We start from the raw sequence: 25,276 nt of genomic DNA, 5'->3' as shown, positions 1-25,276 counted from the left end.
TGATGTGGTTTTGGTGAGCCACAAATTTATGTAGCTATCGAAAGGTGACAATAAAACCATCAAGATTCAATGGTGGAAATGAAAGTTATACTTGCCATTTGATCTATTTCAATTTTAATTAACATTAGTTCTAAGCTCAACTATATTACACCAAAAATTGTTGAAGCTTGTGTTTTATAGAGAAGAATCACACCAGGTCATAGTTGGTTCAACTAGCTACAGGGAACCAAGATAAAGTTAATTCAATCCATTGAAGCATGCCAATTTTAAATGGTTGAAGTGCACATGCAATAAACATTGTATGTGAAATTAAAAGGGTCATAAGACATGTTGATTGGCATGGACTAGTTGGCAAAACATAAATCCAAACTAGATTGTTTTAGTAAGACTCTAAAATGTGAAAATAAAGAAGGAAAGTAAGGGAAATTATAGGGTGTGAAAAAGCATGTGTCAATGTGACATATTTTAGCCTCACGACTTCAAAAATTCTACATGAAATGATTTCAGTTGTATGTTATTCATGTACTAGAATTAAAACACAACAAGCAAGGAAATCTTAACAACTACCCCATATCACAAGAGTTATTAGATGTATTTCTATAGGAAAGGAGGATATTTCCGCCTAAATTTGACATAGACTTCTCAATATAGATCATGATATAAGCAATATTAGTGTATCGAGTTCATACATGATGATATATTATGCCAAGTGTATCCCCTTGGGGAGAACGAACTATGTTTTTAACAAAGAAAGATAACACTCTCAAGTTGTGCATCAACTATTGGAAACTGAACAAAATGACTATTAAGTGTTAACTTTTTTAGATTTTTCTATATTGTATCAATTACTTTAGCTCAATTCCAAACTTCAATTAGAAATATTTCAAATTACAATTAGTCTTTCCATTCATCAACAATAATTGAAGATAGAAAAATATATGCAATTACAAAGAAGACAATCATCACATCAAAAAGAGACACTAGATTTGGTCAAAGACCAAAGAAAAACCCCACTAGGGGGAAAACACTTTTAAATTATTATTTTATTAGATTGACATAAAATGTTCAATAGAGAGTATAATGATTCCAATATAATATGATCAGAAATACAACCCAAAAACTTCAGAAACCAGTTTACAGTGGCAGAATATATCATAGACAACTTGATTAAGCCTTCAAACAACTTTAGAAAACTTCAGATGATGGTCAACTGTAGTCAAACCCCTAGATGCTCCCTTCAGTTTAGAGTGTGTGCATATGTATATTCCTAGACGTTGTCTTGACCATAGCATACGTGTGCTCAGGGACAAAATTTTCCAGTTTTGTGCCAACGTCTAGAACATAAACCCTAATTTTGTGCGATCTTCAGATCTGAGACTTTGGAACTCTGTATGACCTTTTCCTTCGGCAATGTTCCAAAACAAATTAGATAGAAGAGAAGAATATGCTTGATGTTGTGATGTCAAAATGAGATTCTAGTTCATTTGTGTTGAAAGGTTTCTAGGGGTATCCAACAATGCTCATTTTATGTTGAGGCTGACCTGCATGAGAGTGAAGTTGACCTAATCCAATATCCATGAGTGGGTGCACAAAATAAAAAAAACCAACATTTTCTTGTCCGAATACAGTGATATTTAGGTCGATTTTTGTCCTCTCAAAAATATCAATTCAATTCCATCTTAATATCCATCGAATGAGTAGTCCAAAGTGTAATTTGACCACAGTTGCATATTTTTAACACTCCCTCTCAACTAGGGAGAATTCGACCTATAAAAGTTGTCCATTGATTAATGTGTCATCCTGTCACCATGTGTGCAAATATGCTCAACTCTATTTGTTGAAACAATCTCAAATCTAAATAAGAAGAATCATGGGAAGACAAATCTACCACAATTTATCCATTGGGCCACAACCCAAAATCTCTATTAGTGGGCTACTACTCAGAATATTTGTAAGAGGGATACTACCAAGAAATATCTCTCATCGAGCTAATACTCGAAAATATATCTCATCAGGCTAATACCTGGAAATCTCTGTCATCATGCTTCTACCCAGAAATCTCTGTCATTGGGATACTTCCCCAAAATAGCATGGGAGAGCTAGTACTTTTACCCCATATCGAGCAATAGGTGATATAGGGGAGCTCCTACTCAACCCATCCTATTTCCCATTAATCTTCCCAGCAATGCCCCTTAAGAGTCATGTGGTAGAACACCTACATCATAATCCTAGCTTTGGAAAGATACCCGACTTACCAAAGGAAAGAATCTCACGCCCCCAATCCTCCTCACTCATTGGCTAGATGGGGAGGGATAATCCCAACAAGACCAGCTTATGGGTATGATGCCAACTAGGCTATACTCTGCAAATACCAAGATAGGGTGAGACTCTAACCCTATGGGTAATAGATATGGGTCATACCCTATTGTCCTGAGTTCCCTCGACCCCAAGAGCCCTCCATCTCAATTCCTTACCTTGGGAGCTATGGATCAGTGTCCTTAATCAATGGTGCCCCTTATCAGGAGGGGTCACATCCATTAGTCCAAGTTGCTCCCTAAAGACAAAGAACTTCCCTTTCGGTAAAACCTTGGTGAGAATATATCCAATCTTCTTATCTGTCGATATGTGATGGAGTCAAATGACTCCTCTCTATACCATATCACAGATGATATAATATCAGATCTCTATGTGCTTGGACTTGTCGTGAAATACAATATTCTCTACCAGATGGATCCCATTCTTTTTGTCACAATATATCATTGTATTGTTTAGGACCTGCGTAAATAGATCTCTAAAGAGCTTCCTCTACCAAACTGTTTCGTATCTATCCATGCTAGTGGAAATATACTCTACCTCAGAGGTACTCAATGTTATAGACTTCTACTTCCTACTCATCCAAGATATCATGGTAGATCCAAGACTAAAACAACATCCTTATGCACTTTTCCTATCGATAAAATTTCCCACCCATTTAGCATCGGTGTATCCATGAAGTCAAATATCTTTGGCAGAGTATCTCATACCAAGTGTAATCGTTCCCTAAAAATATTTTAAAATGTGTTTGGTAGCGGTCCAATGTGCATGGAGAGGCTTGGTCATGAATTGACTCAATATATTCACTTCATACAATATGTCTGGAAGGGTGTTCACAAGAAACATTAGAGCCCCAATCAACTGTCCATAGTCAGATGGATTCACCAAATAGGGACCTGTGGCTTCTCCACATAAATTCTTGAAGTTCATTTCCATCAGTGTGGGTAGGGACTTGCATTCTATCATTCCAAATATTTCCAAAAAATTCACAACATATTTTCCTTGTGAAAGGAAAATATCACTGGGCCTTTGCCACACCTCAAGGCCTAGAAAATTGCGCATGAGTCCAAGGTCCTTCATCTCGAATTCAGAAGATAGCTCCCTCTTACACGATCATTAGGGGCTCACTACTGGTCAAGAATATATCGTCAACATATAAAACAAAAGTCAACTACATACCTTGGACTACCTTGAAGTAGAGGTTGGGATCTGCATTGCTTATTTTGAATCCTAGCTTCACCAAATAATTGTCTATGTGGGAGTACCATTTTCTTAGGACATACCTCAAACCATACAATTCCTTCTTCAATCTACAAACTTGTGTCTTTCAATCTTCTACCTCAAATCCCTAAGGTTTCTCAATGTATACTTCTTCTTGTAACATGCCATGGAGGAATGCGGTCTTTACATCCATCTGATGAAGGGTCCATCCTTGACTTGCGGCAAGGGAAAATATCGAATGAATGGTTGTATATCAAGCCACAAGTGCAAATATATCATCATAATATTCTCCCTCTTTCTAGGAGAATCCTCAAGCCACAAACCCCGCCTTGTATTTTTCAATGCTTCCATCAATTCCATGCTTGATCTTGAATATCCACTTCGAAGTTACCACAGATTTACCCTTCGGTCTCGACACAACATCCCATACATCATTCTTCATAATAGATTCATATTCCTCGGCCATAGCATCTTTCCAAACTTGTTCTTTTATGAATTCTTCGAATGTGGAAGGTTCGGCTTGAATCATAGTGCTCATGGCTGCAACATATCCTTGGTAACTGCATGGCTTCTTTATTTCTCTAAATGATCTTCAGATGGGCACATGACTATCAACATCTTAAAGAGTGTCATGGAGCCAAAGTGGTCTATTCCTAGTAGGAGGATATGGGATCATCAACAAAACCAGTCTCAGATTCAAGCACGGAAGGGCCATCCAAGATATCCATTTCACCATTATTCTCAGGAGGAGGAGGCAGAGGAAGTTCTCTTTCTTTTCCAAGAGAGATATCTTCATTGAATGTAACATCCCTGCTAATTTAAACCTTCCTTTGACCAAGAATATATAGTAAATGCTTTAGAATTTTCAAAATACCCAACAAATGTACCTTTTCTTCCTATAACTTCCATTTTTTTCCTTTTGTCCTTTGGCACATGGAAATATATGGGACATTTAAATATGAAAATATGACTAATGTCATGCTTCACACCTATAAATACTTCTTCAGGATTATTTTTTTCCAAATCTTGATGAGGCACCTTCTTTTGAACATATACGAAAACATGTGAAACTTTGGCCCAAAGAAATTTAGGCAACTTTTGATCATGCAGCATCACTCGAGTGGCTTCCACTATAGACCTATTCTTCCTTTCAGCTAGACCATTTTGTTGATGAGTATATGGCATAATTGTTTCCTTATTGATACCTTCATTTTTGAAAAAGTCAATGAATTCATTTGACATGTATTCTCCATTATCAGACCTGTGTATTTTGATCTTCTTCCCTATTTGATTTTCAACCAATGCTTTGAACTCCATAAATGTTTCAAAGACTTCATCCTTATGCTTCAAATAGTATATCCATGTATTTCTCGAAAATCCATCAATGAATGTGGTGTAGTAGAGATATCCACTAATAGAGTGCACAAGCATTGGTCCACATATGTTGAATGAATGAGATGGAGGATTTCAGTGGTCTTGTTTTCACTAGAGGGGAATGGTCCCCTTTTCATTTTTCCATTGCCACATCTCGGACATACTCTATCATGTTGAAATTGAACCTTTGGAATCCTTGAGAAGAACTTCTCCAATTTCGGAAGCGCGTCATAATGAATATGAGCCAACCTTTGGTGCCATAATTCACTTAGATGATTTGTATTATGAACCAATTCCAATAATGGCCTTCCAGTTAACATGTAGAGTCCTTCATATCTTGTTCCCAAAGTGAATGCATATCTCATAAGTAATCTATTAGTGCACTAAGATGACTATTTAAATCAATCTTAATTCCTACATTACCTTATCAACATGGGATTCATCTGTTTATTTCAAGGATGTCATCACTATATGTGAAATAGAGGTCAGAGGTTGTTATGTAACCAAATGAGTCTAATGTTTCATCAAGTCATTACAAGAATGTATTAACAAACTCTTAATTCTCAAAGTTCAATCAAAGACAATTCAAACCATAAATCTGAATCCAATCGTAACTATTCTACAAAGGAAATGAATTTCAAGTTAATGCATTAAAGGAACTTATATCTAATGGAATACTATCTGATCTAGTAAATAGAAAGAATTACTACAGTAACAAGCAATGAGTAACTACTTTAATCTTGAACATGAATTGGAAAGAGCATCAATCAATCGTAACACTCAGCTTATTCAATGTAATTCATTAAAGGAACAACATTAAAGCAACAACGTTAAAGATCTATCTCAAATACAGGTATAAATAATAACTTGATTCAAGGAAAGAACAGTAATAAAGAATTGCAAGAAATAAGGAAATAGTTATAACACAAAGGAGCAATGAATCTTCTAGTGATCGGGCCCAAAGCCTCCAAACGTTACTGATGATAGAGCTCAGAACTTGATTACGAAAAAGATATATGTACTGCTTATTAATTGAAATAATAAAAGTACATAATTACTCTAATGTCAAAATATGCTCTTGTTTGATACAAAGATACAAGAATGAGTAAGAGTCAAAAGCTCTTGATCCTTTTCACCCATCGGTATCATATAGCCTAATGGAAAACTAATGGATGAAAGCGAATCCTGAGGATCGAGAGATCCTCAGGATTTCACACCTAAATGATCAGATTTACGTTTGCCAAATTATCATTTTTGTTCATATATTTTGTTGTCTCGTACAACCAAGGAATGGTCCTTTCCTGGTTTGGTGATGTCATTCTATCAATAGAACAACAATTGTCCAATTCCAATTTCTTGTGCATAGAGCAAGAAAGAGTTAGTATTTTCATGCTAAAATCATGCAATCTATTTGATGATTGAATTTACCTAACTTTGGCAATCTTTTCTTCCAAATCCTTTCCAAGAATGAAGACAATTATATAAAAGAGAGTGATTTATTAATAAATGTAAGGGTACAAACATATCTTTTCTGTGACCCAACATACTCCCATGCTTACCTTTTTGCCTATCCTCATGCAAGAAGATGATTAACATGTAATTATGTTAAGGAATAACCAAGATAGGTCTCTTTTTGATATATCTGAAAGCCATTTTTATTTTTAAGTATTGCAAATGCTCAACCTTGTTGGCATTCTAATAATTCATAGTCAAAATGGTACCCATCAGGCGGATACCAAATAATAGGGCTTCCTTCTATCTGATTTTATAGCTCAGGACTTCTTCCTATAGAGGAAATTTGTCTCCCTTGCTCCTGTGACTCCTCCCTATTCCTAAAATATGTAAAATTTATGTATGACCAGAGCCCTTGGGAGAGGCAAGGTAGCTAGGGACACAGTCTTGGTCTTGCGAGTGTTCAAATTGACTCCCCTCCATGTTTCCAGAGGAAGATATAATTTTTGTATGACCAGAATTATCGGCCGAGGCAGATTTGCTAGGGGTGTGCTCCTGATCCTGTAAATGTTGATATTAATTTTCTTCTTCGAAGAGCGTCCCCAAATTTTCCAAAACTCAGGCCACCTCTTCTTCGTCTCCTTGTGGAAAAACATCTTGTGGGCTTGCGGGGGGTGTATAAGATAGTCCTAGTTCCTCTGTCACTTCTGTAATGTTCTGCTTTTCCCGTATCCTCTCAGAACATCTTCATTTCACAGGGTTGGAAGCTGAAGCAGAGGTTTTCCTTTTTCGTTCCCTTCCTGAGATTGTCACCCCTAAGCCTTGCCGTTCATTATCTGGTTCATCAAAATTCTCTACAATTTGGTCAACCCTTGATGTTGCCTATGCATTTATTTTGTTTTCTTCCAATGAAGGTACAACAAGATAAACAAAATTGTCCCAGGTTAATTGCTGCTAGGCTAGCTCTCAGGTGAATATGATTTTAATTAGACCATGATGGATAATTGTAGCCAGTGAGCTCTTGGCTTTTCTAACTCGTCTAACAACATCATGCAATAAAGAATTTAAAAATATTGGCAAGTTAACTACAATCTTCTGCCTAAGTATTGCTAACAACTTAAGGTGTATAGGCCGTACCACATCTTTTTGGATGTCGCAAGTGATATATTTATGAACAATTGTTGCCAATTCTCGCCATGGCTCCTTCAAGGACACAAGTTAAATTCCCTTACCTTTGCGTATAAGTTCTTCACCTATCTTGATGAATACTTCAATAGCTTCCTACAGTTGTACATGCTTCTCATTCCACTTTATGTGTTCTATTGAGAGTCCACAGATTTTGGCTATGACTGCTTTAGAGACTACTATAGCTTTTCCTTTCACAGTTGTGTGTCCATCATGTAAATTCTGCAAAAATTCCAGTGCAACATCATTGTGAAATCCTTGCAATCTGAACATGTACTATATCCACCCGACGCATTCGAGAATTGCTTGAGCCTATTGTGTTATTTGCAATAATGTGGGCTCATTGTGAACGACATTTCCTCCCATGCTTGTTGTGCTCTTGTAATAGTTCCACTATTATACATGTAATATCCTTACTTCTATGGTTTTAGTATTGAACAACAACGAATATGCCACAAACAAGAGTTTTAATCAAAGAAAGGTTTTTATGTAAATGCGCCAATAAATGATTAATCAATCAAAAAAAGCTTTTTATAAATGTAATACTTAATTAATCAGTCCAATGAGCAGCCATGGTGGAGTTGGATAATTACAATCTATCAAATCATTATAGCGCATAACCTTCTCCCTCCAATAAGAAAGGACATCCTCGTGCTTGAAGTACGGGAAAAAGAAAAGTACACACCACCATGTTTAATATGGAATGAGGTGAGTGGAGGAGTCCGATAGGTGGAGTAAAGTGGAGTAATTACATTCATATGAGTGGTTAGAGATGATCACGAAAGAGAATAAAGCATGTAAACATTCATTATGAAAATTAATTTTACCTTTTGTGATTGATAAAGTGAGATCTAACATGGTACGAAAAGGATAATGACTGATGGCATCAACTGATTAGACGGGGTTGAAGTGACTCATTTTATGGATTTTCAATGGTTATGCTAGTTTTTAGAAATAAAAATACTATTCGATGGTAGTTTCTCCTTTTGAATTAATTATATAGGAAGTACTAGCATACTTAAGAAAGAGCAATTTAAAGTAATACTCCAATACCACGGGAAGAGCCACTGCTGCCAACAAACATCTATAGCCTAGATAGGGTTGCCACTTAAACCCAAAAAAAGAGCCACTATCCTCAACTTATGACTTTTTTTTATCATTGTGTATATATTTCTACAAAGAGACCATTCTACTAGAATGGCAACTAGATAACCACAATGCCATTCACCATGGTAGAACAAAGTGAATAGGCTGGCTTGTGATGAGACCTCTTGTCCTTAGACATATATAATGTCTTAAAGGCCATTCCCCTAGTGTGATAGCTAGAGTGGGAATGTCACTTGCGTTAATTCCTTATGATCATGGTAGGCCGGCTTGTAATGAGACCTCCTATCCTCTTTGAGAACAATTTATCTTATTTTCATTTTTCTTATTATTATAAGGTGAGGGAGGCTCACTAACTCCTTAAGAGTTAGGGATGGTGTAAGAAGTGAAAGGGTTCCTACAAAAGATATGCTTACCTTCCTTGTATTGTTTCAAAAGGAACTTTCCATTTGAGAGCGTAAAAGAGATCAGGACCAACAAGATGTTGATATTGATGATGAATCAAGTTAAAAATATATCCAAAAGAAAAACATATAGCAAGTCATTTAATATATGGACCATGTCAGATTTGAAATAAATATGATCGACAATTGGTTAAAGAAATCATAATGTAATCAATATGAGTGCTTTTTCTTTCCTCGATACAAATTTCTAGCCAAACAGAAGACTGTATAAGTGAAACAACAATTGGTCTATCAAAAAATATCAACAACTATTTTGTCAAGAATGGAACATCAACTGTTCAGTCGGGAATGGAACAACACGTGTACTATCAAGAACAGAATGACAAATGTGTTGTTGGAATGGAACATCAAGTGTACTATCGGGAATGAAATATCAAGTGTATTATTGAGAACATAACGGAAAATGTGCTATTGGAATAGAACAACAACTGTTCAATCGGGAATGGAACAACAAATGTGTTGTTGGAACGAGACAACAATTGTTCAATCGGGAATGAAATAGCAATTGTTCTATTAGGAACGGAACAATAACTATTCAATCGAGAACAAAACAAAAATCATTCTGTCGGGAACAGAACAACAACTATTCAATTGGGAACAAAACAACAATCGTTTTGTTGGGAATGGAACAACAATTTTTCAATCATAAATGGAACAACAACCATTTCGTCGGGAATGGAACAACACTTATCTGCTTAATGTAATAGCATTAGAACAATAGTCATATGTATGAAAGTTGGTAAAAGGGAATAACATCTATTCTTTTGGAAAAGAACAACAGTTTCTTGAAAAACAGAATAACAGTTGTTTGTCCAAAAGGAACAAAAACCGTAAGAAACGCATATTTCTAAATAAAAATCACCCATTCACACAAAAATATTTACTCTATTCAATCATGCAGGTAAAAAGAAAATGGACAAATTAATAAGATATGCTCACAGAAAATATATACATTATTTACAATTGAAAAAAACAATTTTCATGAAAGTAAGGCTATCGGGTCTTCACCCCCTGTAGCTAAAATTTGCACAGTGGGATCATTGCATACTTGTTGGCAAAAAGACTCTTTATTGAGTGGTTTTTGATAAATATGAAATCAATGCCTATTCACCTGGAAAGGAGAGCTAGACCCATCAATGGTGATCAAGGTTATAGTGCCATTTTTGTGTACTTCATGAATCTCGTACGGGCTAAGCCACCTTGTCTGTAGTTTGCCTAGGAAGTCTTGAAACCTGAAATCATAGAGGAGCACCCAATCTCCTTTCTAAAACACTTTTTTCTTAATAAGATTATCATGCCACTTTGCCCTTTGCTATTGAATAATTGTTGTACATTATAGAGCAAGCAGCCGTGCTTCATCTAGTTCATTTAATTGCTCAATTTGTTTCATTTAGGCTTCCGTCAGATCCAATCCTACTTCCTACGTTGTTATGAGAGTCTTTATTTCAAATTCGATAAAAAAATTGGTTCCTTACCAAATACAAGTTGGTATGTGGAATAACCAGTTGTATTTCACCAGGTTGTGCAATAGGCCCATAAGGCCTCTAGCAGTTTAGCAACCCAGTCCTGCCAGTGTGTTGAAACTATTTCAGTTGAAATCGCCTCAAGGACTTTCTTGGTTCTTTCAACCTACCCGTTTTCCTGTTGGTGATACAGAGAAGTGATTCTATGTGTTATATGATGGTTCCCTAGGGTGGTCATCAACTTATGTCTTATAAACTATGGCCCTCCATCTATTATCACTTCCCTGGGTAAACGATATCACACAAATAACTCGAAACAAAAAATTAATTACAGTTTCTTCCGTAGCCCTTGGCAATTCTACTCCTTCTACCCACTTTGTCACATAGTTTGTAGCAACCAGTATGTAGGCCTTTTGGTTTGATGGTGGATTAAATAGGCCAATGAAATCCAATGCCCATCATTCAAAAGGCTCCATTAACAACTACAATTGTAATGATATCTCATCGGCTTGACTAGGGTGGCCCATCGTCTGATAGCTATCACATGCTTGAACATAATTTTTTGCATATTTAAAGATAATGGGTTAGTAGTAGCCCATCCAAAGTATTTTATGTCTAGTCCTGTGATCTGTAAAATGTACGCCACAAGGCTCATCGTGGCATGATTTCAAAATTTCATAGATATCATCTTTGCAAATGCATCGTCGTAATTTGCATATCAAACCCTATGTGCAAAAAAAATCCACCAATCCAAGAAAATCGGGCGCTACGTTGGACAATCAGCTTCCATTATTTAGCTGACAGGTGTTGTGGTAGCTTTCCTACCGCTAGATAGTTCGCTACGTCTGTGTACCAAGGCACCTTTACTACCACAAAAAAAATGGTCATCTAGAAAATGGTCATCCACTACAGACGAATTGTTTGTTTTGGGTACTCGAGACAGAAAATCACAACTGGATTTTCCTTCCCTATTCGGTCCTTAATAGTAATATCGAACTCCTACAAAAGTAACAACCAACGAGTCACCCGCCCATTAGTAACAGGTTTATTAGCTAAATATCTAATATCAGAATGATTAGTATATAGAAATACTGCATAGCCAGTTATATAATGTCTAAACTTGTTTATGGCATAAACAATGGCTAAAAATTCCTTTTTTATGACTGTATAATTAAGTTCAGTAGAAGTGAGATTTTTGCTGATATAATAAATAACATAGGGATTTTTATCTTGTTCTTGTTCGAGACCAATGCTTATTTTCATGTCTGATGCATCTGTGGAGATGTGGAAAGGTAGCTCCCAATTTGGTCCTCGTAATACTGGTGCAGTTGAAATCAGCTTCTTCAAATCTGCGAAGGTAACATTGCACTTATCAAACCAATTAAATTTGACGTTACTAGTTAAGACATACAAAGGTGCAAAAATTATTGAATTTTTTTTAATAAATCTGTGGTAATACCCCATGTATCCAATGAAACTACATACCTTAGTCTGAGTGCTAGGTGTGGGTAGTGAAAGAATTACCTCTATTTTCGTTGGATCTACCTGTATTCCTACTGCAGAGATGTAGTGTCCTAAAACCACACCTTCAGTCATCATCATATGACATTTTACATTGCTCAAACATAATCTAGTGTTAATACATCATTCGAGTACCTTTCACAGATTCTATAGGCCCTGTTCAAAATCATTCCCATAGGGGGTAAAGTCATCCATGTAAATTTCGAGTCCTTCATTGATCAGATCAGAGAAAATGCTCAATATCGCCCTCTGAAATGTGGCAGGGGAGTTGCATAAAACAAAGGGTAAAACTTTGTATGAAAACGTACCCCATGGGCATGTAAATGTGGTTTTGTCCTGGTCTTCAGGGGCGAACTGGATCTAATTATAGCCACTGAAGCCATCGAGGAAGGAAAAAAATTATTTTCCTGCTAAGGTATCGAGAACTTGATCGATGAATGGGAGAGGGAAATGGTCCTTCTAGGTGGCCTTATTCATCTCTCTATAGTCCACGTAGATTCTCCATTTCCTATTTTTCTTGGGAATGACCACCAATGGGGAGACCCATTGGCTATCCAAGATAGGGTAAATAAAATTTACATCCAACAACTTTTGCAGTTCCTCTTTCACAATATCCCTAAGATGGGGATTTAGCCTTCTTTGGGGTTGCCGAATGGTACAAGCATCCTTCTCGATGTAGATGTGATGAGTACATAGCTAGATATCTGTACCTTTCACATATGAGTATTCCAAGGCAAAAACTTTTTTATATTTCTACAGCACTCGAATAAGCCTTTATTGTTGGTGGTTGTCCAAGTTATCGTTAATGTTAAGCATTTTACCTGGTTCGATATCGACTGGTCTACTATTATAAATGATGGCCGTGGGTATAGGATTATCATCTTCATCCTTGGAGGGATCTCCTTGTGCCTCATTATCAAGAATGTCTTTTAATACCTGAAAAGTGAGGTTATTCATAAAGACTAGCCTATTAATGAAATTGCTAATCACATCGTCCTATGTCTAATTTTTAAATTCAAGAGCTTCTTCCAACGTGAGAGGAGCGCAGTTGTTTTATTCCTGATATCTAGGTGGGTGTGACTGAATATTTACAGTAGGTAGACTTGGTTTAGCAAGATGATAAAAACTAAGGTTTTTCACAGCACTTGTGTAATAGTCATTTTCCCTGTATGACACCCTATATAGGCATCTGTCGTCGCTAACCAAGGTCGACCCAATATCAGAGGATGTCCATCTAGCCTACTTAGGTTAATGACTAGGAAATCTATAGGATATTACTAGGAATCAACAAAAACTGTTACATCCTGTAAGGTCCCTTTGGGTCTGACTATTGATCTATCAAAGAATTCCAATAAGGTCAAGGTGGGTTCTAAGGGTATAATGCCCAAAAGTCGGCAGGTTTCAGAAATCAGAATATTAATGGCTGCTCCAAGGTCTACCAATGTGTTTAGAAAGGTGCAGCCTCGTATTTGAATAGTTACTATAGGATTCCCTGGGTCTTCATCTTTAATTAGTTCTTGCTTACCTAGAAGAAGGTCAGATAAAATTCCTACCACATGTATTTTTCATGGAGTTTTCAATTTCTTCCCACGATTTCTTCGACATAATTCCTTAATATTCTTTTCAAAGATCGATATATCTTGTATGGCTTGGAGGAGTGGGATCTTTATACAAATTTTTTTTAATTCCCTAGTATATCAAAATCAGGATAAAAAATAGGTTTAACTATTTCTTATCTTTCGAGGAGTGGGGGAGAAAAAATTATAACTTTCTCCAAATTTTGCTGCTGGACTGTGTCTTCTCCCTATTTGATTTCTGTAGGAAACACAACTGACGAATTTATTTGAGGTTTTTTCTCATTTTCAGCTTATTTTTCATCTGTGGAAATAATACACCCTAACCTCAGTCGAAGCTCATTACATTCTACTGGTTCTGTTTCATTATTCGAACCTTCGAGAATTTGGACATATTAGACTAGTCTATTATTGTTAGGATTTAGATTTGATTGAGCTGACAATTGGGGACGTACTAAAGGTTGAGGGTTCTAAAATGGACTAGGCAATGTAGGCTCAGGTTGAGAATCCACTCCCATGGTTAATTTTTCTCATCCCCATGGGGCACTTCCAGTTCTGAGGCCAATTCAGGTTATGCGCGATAGAAGTAACCCACTGTGAAGAGTAAGGATTACTGACTGAATTTTTCCAAAAGGGGGTAGAGCATTGCATATTTGGTCAACCAAATCCTGGGAAGGTCTAGTTCAAGCAGGGTGACATGGGGTACCGTTGAGATTTCCAGTCAGAGAAAGGTGGTTGACCTTGCCATGATGTTCCAAGATTTTGTTGTGGATGATATTGCGAAGGAAAAATCAAGGATGGGTCTTTTGGAATACTTGAGGGTCGTGCTTTCCATTGCTGACGTTGTGCCATTAAGTATGCTGACTCTGTTCCTTATTTAGATTCCTTGAATAATTATTTTGACCCCGAAAGTGATGGACATTGGTCTGTGGCATGGTCCTTGGTGCATATAGAGCATGTCTAGATCATGTCCAAAGGACATTATCATTGATTGAGCTTCTTTTGGCATCATGGGCAGAATATGGCTAGCATCTGTTCTGCCTCAGCTTGTCTCTGTCTAGCATGTAAGACATCTAACTACGTAGTCAACGTTCCTAGGATATATGTCTTGAAGTCCTCCAGGAGGTTAACGATTTCTACTCTTGTCACGCCTCCGCTAGGCGATTTGCTTCCTCTAGTCATGGAATCTCGACTTCCTGACCCAGTGTGTGTGCTACCTCATGAACACCTGATACACAATCGAACAATTTCATCATAGTATTCTTGAGAAATGTCTCCCTTCCCCATCAGATTTAAAGTTTCTATCCATTCTTCTTTCATCCCTTTTGTCCAGATGACTTTCAAGACTAATTTTGGTAATGTGGAGTGAGGGGATCTATGAAAATTGTACTGAAACCATTCACCATATTCCTCTAGAGTTTCATTATCCTTCACGGAAATTTTAAAGATTTTATCTTTTAGTTCCCTAGTCCTATATTAGTCCTGATATTTTGTGAGAAAAGAAGTTTTCATGTCATCCCAAGAGTTAATAGTGCATCTGCCTAAACCCATAAACCACCACAAATATGCTCCTTTTAGGGTAGAGAGGAACAAATTCAACTTTTGAGGATCAATGGTGTAATAATATACTCTGCACAAGACATCAAACTTGAATAAGAGGGTATCTAGATCCTCTGTGGTCATCCCATGAAAGGTTGGGATATTTTGCAAGGGAATAGATTTCAGCGGGGTGTTGGCTACTGGGTGGACTATGGGATATTCCAATGTTGAGGTCCGAACTTATAGTGGTTGATTTTCCATTTGGTCTAAAATGTGCCAATATCCTTCAGGTACTTCAGGGGATGTTATCTGAGTAAGTGGAATATTTTCAATCCAAAGTGATTTTACTGCACTGCTTAGATATGGGATCACATGAGATCCTAGTTCAGACAACTATGGCTCTACCTTAGAAACTCCACTGGCTTGTTCCTCTCCTTCTCTTAAATTGCACAATATTCCCTCTTATGAAGGACCGGAGTATTGATGATTTGGACTTTGGAAGCTTTGCTCGGATCCTTCAATCTTGCTATGGATCCTGACATAAGCTGCAATTGGTGATTCTGCTACTTGAGGGATTGAAGTAGTGCCCTTTCCAGAAACGATCCGAGGTCCTACTGATGCCTGAGATTCAAATTTCTAAATGATTTCGTCTATGAAGTTTGGTCTCCCAAGGGTTGTTGATCCTTGGGCTTTGGTGGTTTTTGGTAGTGTTTTATGATCTATTGGTATATTTTTTCCCCTAGTCATTCATTCCTATACAACCTCTATGTATCTTCTGAGAGCGGGCGATAGGAGGAATATTTTTGCTTACTGAGTACACAGGTTCTTACCTCCCATTTTCAATACCCAATTCCCTTTAGAGACACAAATTAACTATTATCTTTGACAACCTCCCTGACAATGGCACCAAAATGTTGGTGCACTAAGATGACTGTTTAAATAAATCTTAATTCCTACATTATCATATCAACCTAGGATCCGTCTATTTATTTCAAGGATGTCATCACTATCTATGCAATAGAGGTCAGAGGTTGTTATGTAATCAAATGAGTCTAATGTTTCATCAATTCGTTGGAAGAATGTATTAACAAACTCTTAATTCTTGAAGTTCAAGAAAAGATAATTCAAATCATAAATTTGAATCCAATCGTAATTATGATACAAAGGAAATGAATTTAAAGCCAATGCATTAAAGGAACTTGTATCTAATGGAATACTATCTGATCTAGTAAATAGAAAGAATTACTATAGTAATAAGAAATCAGCAACTACTTTAATCTTGAACATGAATTGGAAAGAGAATCAATCATTCATAACACTCATCTTATTCAATGTAATTCATTAAAGGAACAACATTAAAGTAACAACGGTAAAGATCTATCTCAAATACAAGTATAAAGAATAACTTGATTCAAGGAAATAACCGTAATAAAGAATTGCAAGAAATAAGGAAATAGTTATAACACAAAGGAGCAGCGAATTGTCTAGTGACTGGGCCCAAAGCTCTAGAAGTTATTGCTGATAAAGCTTGGAATGTCATTATGAAACGATCTTTGTATTTCTCATTAATTGAAATAATAAAAGTACAGAATTACGCTAATGTCAAAATATGTTGTTGTTCGATACAAAGATATGAGAATGAGTAAGAGTTAAAAGCTCCCAATCCTTTTCACCCATTGGTATCATCTAGGCTAATAGAAAACTAATGGATGAAAGCAATTCCTGAGGATCGAGAGATCCTCAGGATTTCATGGCTAAATGATCAGATTTTTTTTTTCCAAATTAGCATTTTTGTTCATATATTTTGCTAGCTCGTATAGCCAAGGAACAATCCTTTACTAGTTTGGCAATGTCGTTCTATCAACTGAACAACAATTTTCCAATTCCAATTTCCTGTGCATAAAGCAAGAAAAATTTAGTATTTTCATGCTAAAATCATGCAATCTATTTGATGATTGAATTTACCTGATTTTCACAATCTTTTCTTCCAAATCCTTTCCAAGAATGAAGACAATTATATAAAAGAGAGTGATTTATTAAGCAATGTAAGGGTACAAACATTCCTTTTCTGTGACCCAACATGATCCAACAGGCCAAGTAAGAACCTTTCCTTTGATGAAAGCAACCCTCATCCCTTTTTCTTCCAAATCGGATATTGATGCCAAATTCTTCTTTAAACTAGGCACATACATTACATCATGTAGTACAATAGATTCCCTGGAATTCAACTGAAATTTGACAGATCCAAAACCTTTAATGGGATGAGTGAAGTTGTCTCCAAGAATTATTTTCAAATCTAACTCCCTCTCTACTGATTTGGAGAGAACTTCTTTGTAACCATAGAAGTGATGAGTGACCCCACTATCAACCAACCAACTATACCATGAATACAGAGGAGATGAACTAGTAAGAGCGGAAATAAGAATATATTCAGATTGATTTGCAACATTACTTTCATACCTAGAGAATCACTAGTACAAAATGACCAATTAGTTACTAAAAAAACAACTAAATTTTTTATATAAACGACCATTTTTCAGTTGGTGACAAATAGTAGCTAATTTACAGTATCTTATAACGCGACCAACTTCAAGTCATTTTTAGCTTAGTCATTAATTGGTTTCCTCAATTTTACCATCTAATAATATATTTAGTCATAAATTTGGTCGTTAATTTTTCATTGGTTTAGTCATTAAGTGTCACAATTAATGACCAAATATACAAAAAAATATATTATTATATGAATCCTCGAAAAAACCAATTAATGACAAAAAAAATGTTGGTCGTGTTATAAGATACTTTAGATTAGCTACTAATAGTCATATATATGCAAAATTTAGTCATCATGTAAAACCAATTAATGACCAAAGAAATATAACTAAATTCTAGTCGTGTTATAAGATACTGTAATTTAAGTACTAGTAGTTGTATATATCCAAAATTTAGTGATCATTTTAATAAAAAAAATTATCATTTGCAGTAGTAATTTATCTTTTTTTTTGTATTTTCATATTCATTATATAAACAACTGATTTAGTAGTTTCTATTCATTTCATTCATGATCATTATAAATGACTAATTAAATCATATGTTCATTTTATTCGTGTTAATCATTAATTAATATAAACTACTAATTTAGTAGTTTTAGATTGATTTTATGTGTTTATTATTAATCAACATAAATTAATTAGTATGATTTTGTGACTAAATTTAAAAAAAAATGTCATACAATGTGCATGTTTATCTAATATGATAACACAAAGTTACATGTGTTAATTACGAGACTAAATAATATCAAGTGCAAATAAAAATAATTTCAACCATATAAATTTTATTATAGAAAATATTAAGTATTACAATATGAGTTTCCAACTTAATATCGGTTGGACTACAATTTACACATGAAATATTGTTTTATCATTTCAAAACATTATCATTGTGTTGCCAAAGAATTGCAAGTGAATTCACTAACTTTGAAGGCTTGACCATCAGTCTCTATGAGTGTATCTTATGCAAGATATTGGCTCTAAGGGTATCGCTAGACAGATTCTCTTCTCTCTCTCATTTTGCATTTTTCACTCCAGTGTTATTGTTCTCCTCTTTCTTCAATCGTTGCTTCTTACCATTAATATTGAGTTCCTCTCCTGAAAATGAAAGAAGATACAATGCAGAGTATAAGACATGAAAGACAATGAATACTTGAATATAAAATAAAGTAGAATATAAAATATTTATACAACATATACCTCAACATTCGATAGTGGCCACTATGCAGCTAGATGACTTGTATAAACAAAACAATAAAACGTCACCATAGAAAATAACACCTTAGGAACTTAGCATTCAACCTTCAACAAACCCTTAGGCAGAATCATACCAGCTAAGTTACATGTTAAAAATATCACGCAATAGATAACTTGTGAAAACAAATGGAAAAAAAAAGATCAGTGTAAAAAATATCCTTATTGCTTGTTCTAAAAGAGTCACGTTCCTTAGATTTGGATATTTTTTTGCCCACAGTAAAAGTTCCTCACTATTATGACCTATGTTCTTAGAATCATGAGATTGATCAAAAATCATATTGGATTGTGGAGTCAAAATGATTCAAATTTCCAAGATGAGTACCTCACTTGGTTGAATGAAGCTGCTAGGTGTGAGTAGTGTCAAAACCTTAAGGAAGCAGAACACTAAAGCCTAAGAAAATATATCACCACTTTTCCACTAAAATAAAAGATTTTAATCCCACAATGGCCTCTCAGAATACATTTCATTAGATGGATATCACATTCTGAGAGATGATTGTCTAATACAATGAGAAGTGTACATATATTGTCACAATGCCCCTCACAGTCAGACCCTATAGTTTTGTCCAATAATATTAATCATATTGTTGATTTGGGGTAGGATCGGATGTGCTCTATCCACGAAATTTGGTGGAGAGGCTAAGGCACATGAGATCTCCAATACCCAGAAAGTGTTTTGGAAGATTCTAAATAGTTTGGAAGATATTAAAATAATTAATATTTTTTAATGGAGCCCTAAGTCTAAACTTAGGGAAATTAAAATATAATGTGAATTCATATAAAATTGTGTTAGAATGGTCCAAAAGTCATGGATCAAGCTAGATATAATCTTAGTTATTGATGAGAGACTTAATCTTGGCTGTTGATTTGTCAACAAGAAAAGTATAATAGGAAGCTTCAGGGTCACTTGGAGAACACACCAAGAGATCAAGATTTTGACTTTCTAGGCTGGGTTTGTTGAGAAAGTTGAGAGAGTGATAAAGAGTTGCAGCTGAGGAGTAGTGAACATAGAAGCAGAGAGGTATAGATAGTTTTGAGAGGATAAGCGCAATAGCTAGAAAAGTTGACGCGGAGGGCAGAAGCCGGAACTACCAGGAACAGTCAGAACTGCTGGGAATGGCCAACGTTGTTGGGAACTATTGCAAGGGCTAGGAAAGTTGATGTAGAGGGAAGAAGCCGACACTGTCGGGAACAGTCCAAACTATTGGGAACTGCCAAAAAACCTAGGAAAGAAAACACAAAGGGCAGAAGCCAGAACTATCAGGAATAACTGGAACTGCTGGAACTGCCAGGAAAGATGACGCAGAGGGCAAAAGCCAGAACTGCGGGAACTGCCAGGAAAGGTGACGTGGAGGGAAGAAGAGTTTGATGCTGGGGTTTTTTGTGGGGTAGATTGGAGCTGAGGAGCTGCTGGAGTGTTTATCTGGGGTTTCAACCGAAGCATCTATCTCCGAAAGAGAGGTACTACTGCCGAGATTATTCTCTGTTGGGTGAGCTAGTTTTGGCACCCAGATTGTATTCAAAAACTACATAATAATAAAATCCTCAAATAGCTGCATTGGTTTTCCCACATTGCGTTTTTCTAGGGAAATTAGTCCAAAAACAACAGTGTCACTTGTGTGCCTGTTTTTTTTCCTTTAGTTGATGATCTGTAATGTGTTGCACATGTACTTGTATTTATTTCCAGTATTTACATGGTAAATAACTTGTTAATTAATAGAACAAGTAGGTAGGAATAAATCATAAATTACATGAAGGGTTTTTAACAGGTTAGACTTAGAAATTCCAACATGGTATCAGAGGGTGGTTGAATATCACAGGAGAACTGAGGACATCAATCGAGCAGAGCAGCAATAGCAGAAAACAGTTGTCTCGAGTGACAGAAGTTGTTCCTAGCAGAGAAGCAACAAAGAAGGGGTGACCCAGTGCTTGCATCATCAAGTTTGAGCCAAGAAGAGGATCAATGCTATGGCAAAGGGGAGCAGACTCGACCTACGCAGTGCCCAGTCATCTTTCTCAGTCATGAAGGATTGATGCCTGTGGCCAAAAAGTGCGAATTTTGCTGGTGTCGGGATTGTGTAGAGCCTAAAAGCTCTAACCTTCAATTTGTTGGGGCTTATGAGGCTATGGGTAAGTTGTAGAGTGAAGCTGGTGGGGTATTGTAGTCATAAAAATATCTAACAAGGCAAGACCAAGGGGATGGAATTATTGCTGAGGTGGGTTTCTAGCCAAGGAATCCAGATCAGTGGTGGAGTTTCACAGACAATCGGAGAGGGGTAACTTGATAGTTGGCAGAAGGATTTCCAGGAGGGAAATCAGGACTCAGATGGAGTACAAAAGAGAACTTCCAAATAGGAAGTAGAGAGACTCAGTAGGTGTCAAATTGAGAACTTCCAGGCGGGAAGTAGAGAGACTCAGAGGAGTCGACAGAGAAGAGTAGAGAGATGGCTATGAATGGGGTGAGGGATCGAGATAGGCTAGACGAAGTGTCTAACTTTGTGGTTTGGAAGGCCAGGATCCTATCCATTCTAGATAAACATCGTATCAAGGCCTTCGCCTTGAGGGTTGATGATTGTGCCATGAGTACTCATGTGCCACTTGAGAAGAAGTGGGGAGACATCAAGTTGTAGTCAGGCGAACTACAGGCGATGAGGGGTAGGATCCTCGAGGTACCCAACCTCTTGGATTAGACCTTGCTACGGGAGCCCCGAAGAGGAGTGGCATTACTGGCACTGTCACTAGAGACAGATGCGGATGGAGTGACAGAGGGAGCTACAGTGCAAGATTCCCAGGACAGTGGGAGGCTAGTAGGCTGCAATAGTGAGAGAGGCATGGAAGTGTTGCAACAATGCAGGATCACACAGATAGGTGTGAAATGGTGTAAGATCTAGGGAGTTGTTGCAGTAGTGAAGAGGTCAAAGAGGGAGCACTTTTCAACGACAAAGGGAGCTTCAGCATCAGGAGTGTCTCTAGCCTGACAAAGATGTTATCGTTAGGATATTAGTTAATTACTTCTTAGTAACTGAGTTGAACTACATCAATTAGAAGTGGTGGTGTTATGGGTAGCACGATACAACATGATGAGAGGGGATGCAATGCAGATGCAGCAGTGGCAGTGGCAAGGCCATGGGTAACAGCACAGATGTAGAGGGAGCTGTTACACAGATGCAACAGTGGCAGTGGCAGAGCCATGGGTGGCAGTATGGGATGCAATAATGCAGATGATGAGCAATAGACCTAGCATCATGGACTAATGCAAAATGATAACAATAATACTCAGTGAAGAGTATTGCTACAGCACAATTCTTGCTAAGAGGGAGTGTTGATTTGGGGTAGCATCGGAGGTGCTCTAGCCACGAAATTTGGTGGAAAGGATAAGGCACATGGGATCTCCAATACCCAAAAAGGGTTTGGGCAGATTCTAAGTAGTTTGGGAGATATTAAAATAATCAATATTTTTAATGAAGTCCCTAAGTATAAACTTAGGGAAATTAAAATATTTATGTGCATTAATATTAAACTCTTTTAGAATGGTCCAAAAGTCATGGATCAAGCCATATCTAATCTTAGACATTGATTAAGGACTTAATCTTGGCCATTAATCTGTTAATGAGAAAAGTATAAGAGGAGGCTTGAGGGTCACTTGGAGAACACACCATGAGATCAAGATTTCAACTTTCTGGGGATCGGTTTGCTGAGAAAGTTGAGAGAGTGATTAGGAGTTGCAGCTGAGGGGTAGTGAATATAGAAGCAGAGAGGCAGAGATAGTGTTAGGAGGATTAGCATAGCAGCCGAGAAAGCTAACACAAAGGGAAAAAGCTAGAACTACCAGGAACAGCCAGAACTGCTCGAAAGCCGAAACTGTTGGGAACAGTCAGAACTGTCAGGAACAGTCAAAAATACCAAGAACAATCGAAACTACCAAGAAGCCAGAATTGCTGGAAACAACCAAAATTGCGAGAACATCCGGGAAAGCTGACGTAGAGGGCATAAGACGGAACTGTCGGGAATGGCCAAAACTGTTAGGAACAACCAGGAAAGCTGACACAGAGGGAAGAAGCGGGAACTGCCTGGAACAACTAGAACTACCAGGAATGCTAATGCAAAGGGAAGAAGCCATAACTACTAGGAACTACCAGGAAAGCTGACGTAGAGGGAAGAAGAGGCTGATGCTGGGGTTTCTCGTGGGGAAAATTGGAGCTAAGGAGTTGTTAGAGTGTTTATCTGGGGTTTTAGATAGAGCATATATCTTCGAAGGAGAGGTATTACTACCGATATTATTCTCTATTGGGTGAGCCGGTTTCGGCACCGAGATTATATTTAGAAACTGCATAATAACAAAACCCTCAAATAGCTACACCGGTTTTCTCACATTGGGTTTTTTTGGGGACATTGGTCCAAAAAGAACGGTGTCATTTGTGTGCTTGTTTTGTTTCCTTTAGTTGATGATCTGTAATGTGTTGAACATGTACTTGTATTTATTTCCAATATTCACATGGTAAATAACTTGTTAATTAATAGAACAAGTAGGTAGGAATAAATCAGAAAGTACATGAAGGGTTTCTAATGGGTTAGACTTAGAAATTCCAACACATATTATACTATTTAATTATAAATTATGACTATCAGATAATTATTAGTTTTAATAATTAGTTTGAAATTCTGTTTTTAGTGTTTATGTATACATGAAAATATTTGGAAAAAAGGTACCTTTTGTAACTAGTTAATTTCGAGTGAATCTAAATACACAAGAAATTATGGTGCCTCAGTGTTTCTCTAGCATTATCCGCTCATTGTACGAATTTCTCCTGTTAGAGTCGGTCTTGTTGCCCTCCATCAGTGATCAAAGCTCTTTGCATTTGCATAAGTAGGTGTCTCATCAGTGTCAATTTTTGCATCCCATTAGGCATGCCATAACCCTGATGGAGGAGCTGGTGTCTTTGTCCCCCTCTTGGTAGCTGAATCAAGTTATTTCAATCCTTAGTTACTTTCAAGCTTGTCTTGTCTTGGCTTGAGGTCAAATTCCTAGGTCTAGGGTTTTGGTCAAGTTTGTTTACAAGTTCATGTCTTTGAAGGTCAATAAGTGCTCAACAAGCCAGAGGGATGATTTTAAAGGTGTTTCTTCGCAAATTTCAATCTTGTACAGTTAATCTTTACCTTGGATTTAAAAACTCTGTTTTTAAAACCAAGGTCATTTTTTAAATTTTTGTAAAAAGTGATGAAATTTCAAAAAACTTCCAGAGACAGTATGTAACCTTGGCTCCCTTGCCAAGATCCCTCAGATGCTGTCCCTACAAAAATTATCAAAGAAAAGCATCAAATCAACCAATTTCAGGATAAAAGGAAACCATGTGGGTTGTGACATGAAATTAATTCAAACAAGGCTATAAAAGCCCTAATCTCCCTCTATCAAGCCTCATTATGCATCCAAGTGATAGAGAAACTGATTGCAAGACAGTTTGAGTGAAATTTGTGAGCTTGACAGGTGCGTGACCCGTCAGACCAGGCGCACGACCCGTCAAAGGCGTGTGACCTGTCAGGCACCCTCCGCTAGTGCAAAATTATAACGGGCGCGACCCGTCAGAGGCGCGCGACCCGTCAACGCCCTCTTTGTAAAACCGCCTGAAAATTCACCAAGGAGCCACAAATTGCCAAATTTTGCAAGGTAGGCCCTCCATCATGAAAAATTATTGCTTGCTACAGTTCAAGAAGATCATGATTGTATTTTTAAAGGTCTTCATTTGCAAGTAAAAGTCTCCATTGTGCTTTTGGGCTTAAAGTTGTCAAAATGCCAATTCATGTCACCATTTAGCTGAGTCTATCATCATTCAGAGGGTTTTCATCATCATGTCAAGTTCCATAGGGTCATTCTATAGCTTATTCATGCTTCAGTTACGCCTAGGCAAGGTCATTTCCCTCTCCTAGGGTTTTGAAGGCAATTTCTCTTGGACGGTCAAATCATCGGCAAAAATTGTATCCTGATGTTCATACACCTTCCCCTATCCTTAAATTACCTTACCAAATGCTTCCCATCCCTTAGATCCGCCAAATTCCTCATTTTTGCACAAACCCTAGTTTCTAGCTACAACTTGGCAATTTTCTAGGTTTGGCCTGTGTTTTGCCCTTTTGGACCCCTTCTCCTCACTTGATCTCCACGATTCCACTTTCCCCTGCTTCCTAGCATCCCTCCCCACTCCCAAAAATTTCCCCAAGAATTTAGAAGCCCCCTATCCCCTTCATTTCGCTCCATTTCGACAAAATTC

The sequence above is a fragment of the Pinus tabuliformis genome, chromosome 9 (genome assembly GCF_031772625.1).
Source record: "Pinus tabuliformis cultivar Carrire ecotype Pingquan chromosome 9, CPIR1, whole genome shotgun sequence".
Classification (NCBI taxonomy): Eukaryota; Viridiplantae; Streptophyta; class Pinopsida; order Pinales; family Pinaceae; genus Pinus; species Pinus tabuliformis.
Note: the sequence above shows the minus strand (reverse complement) of the source record.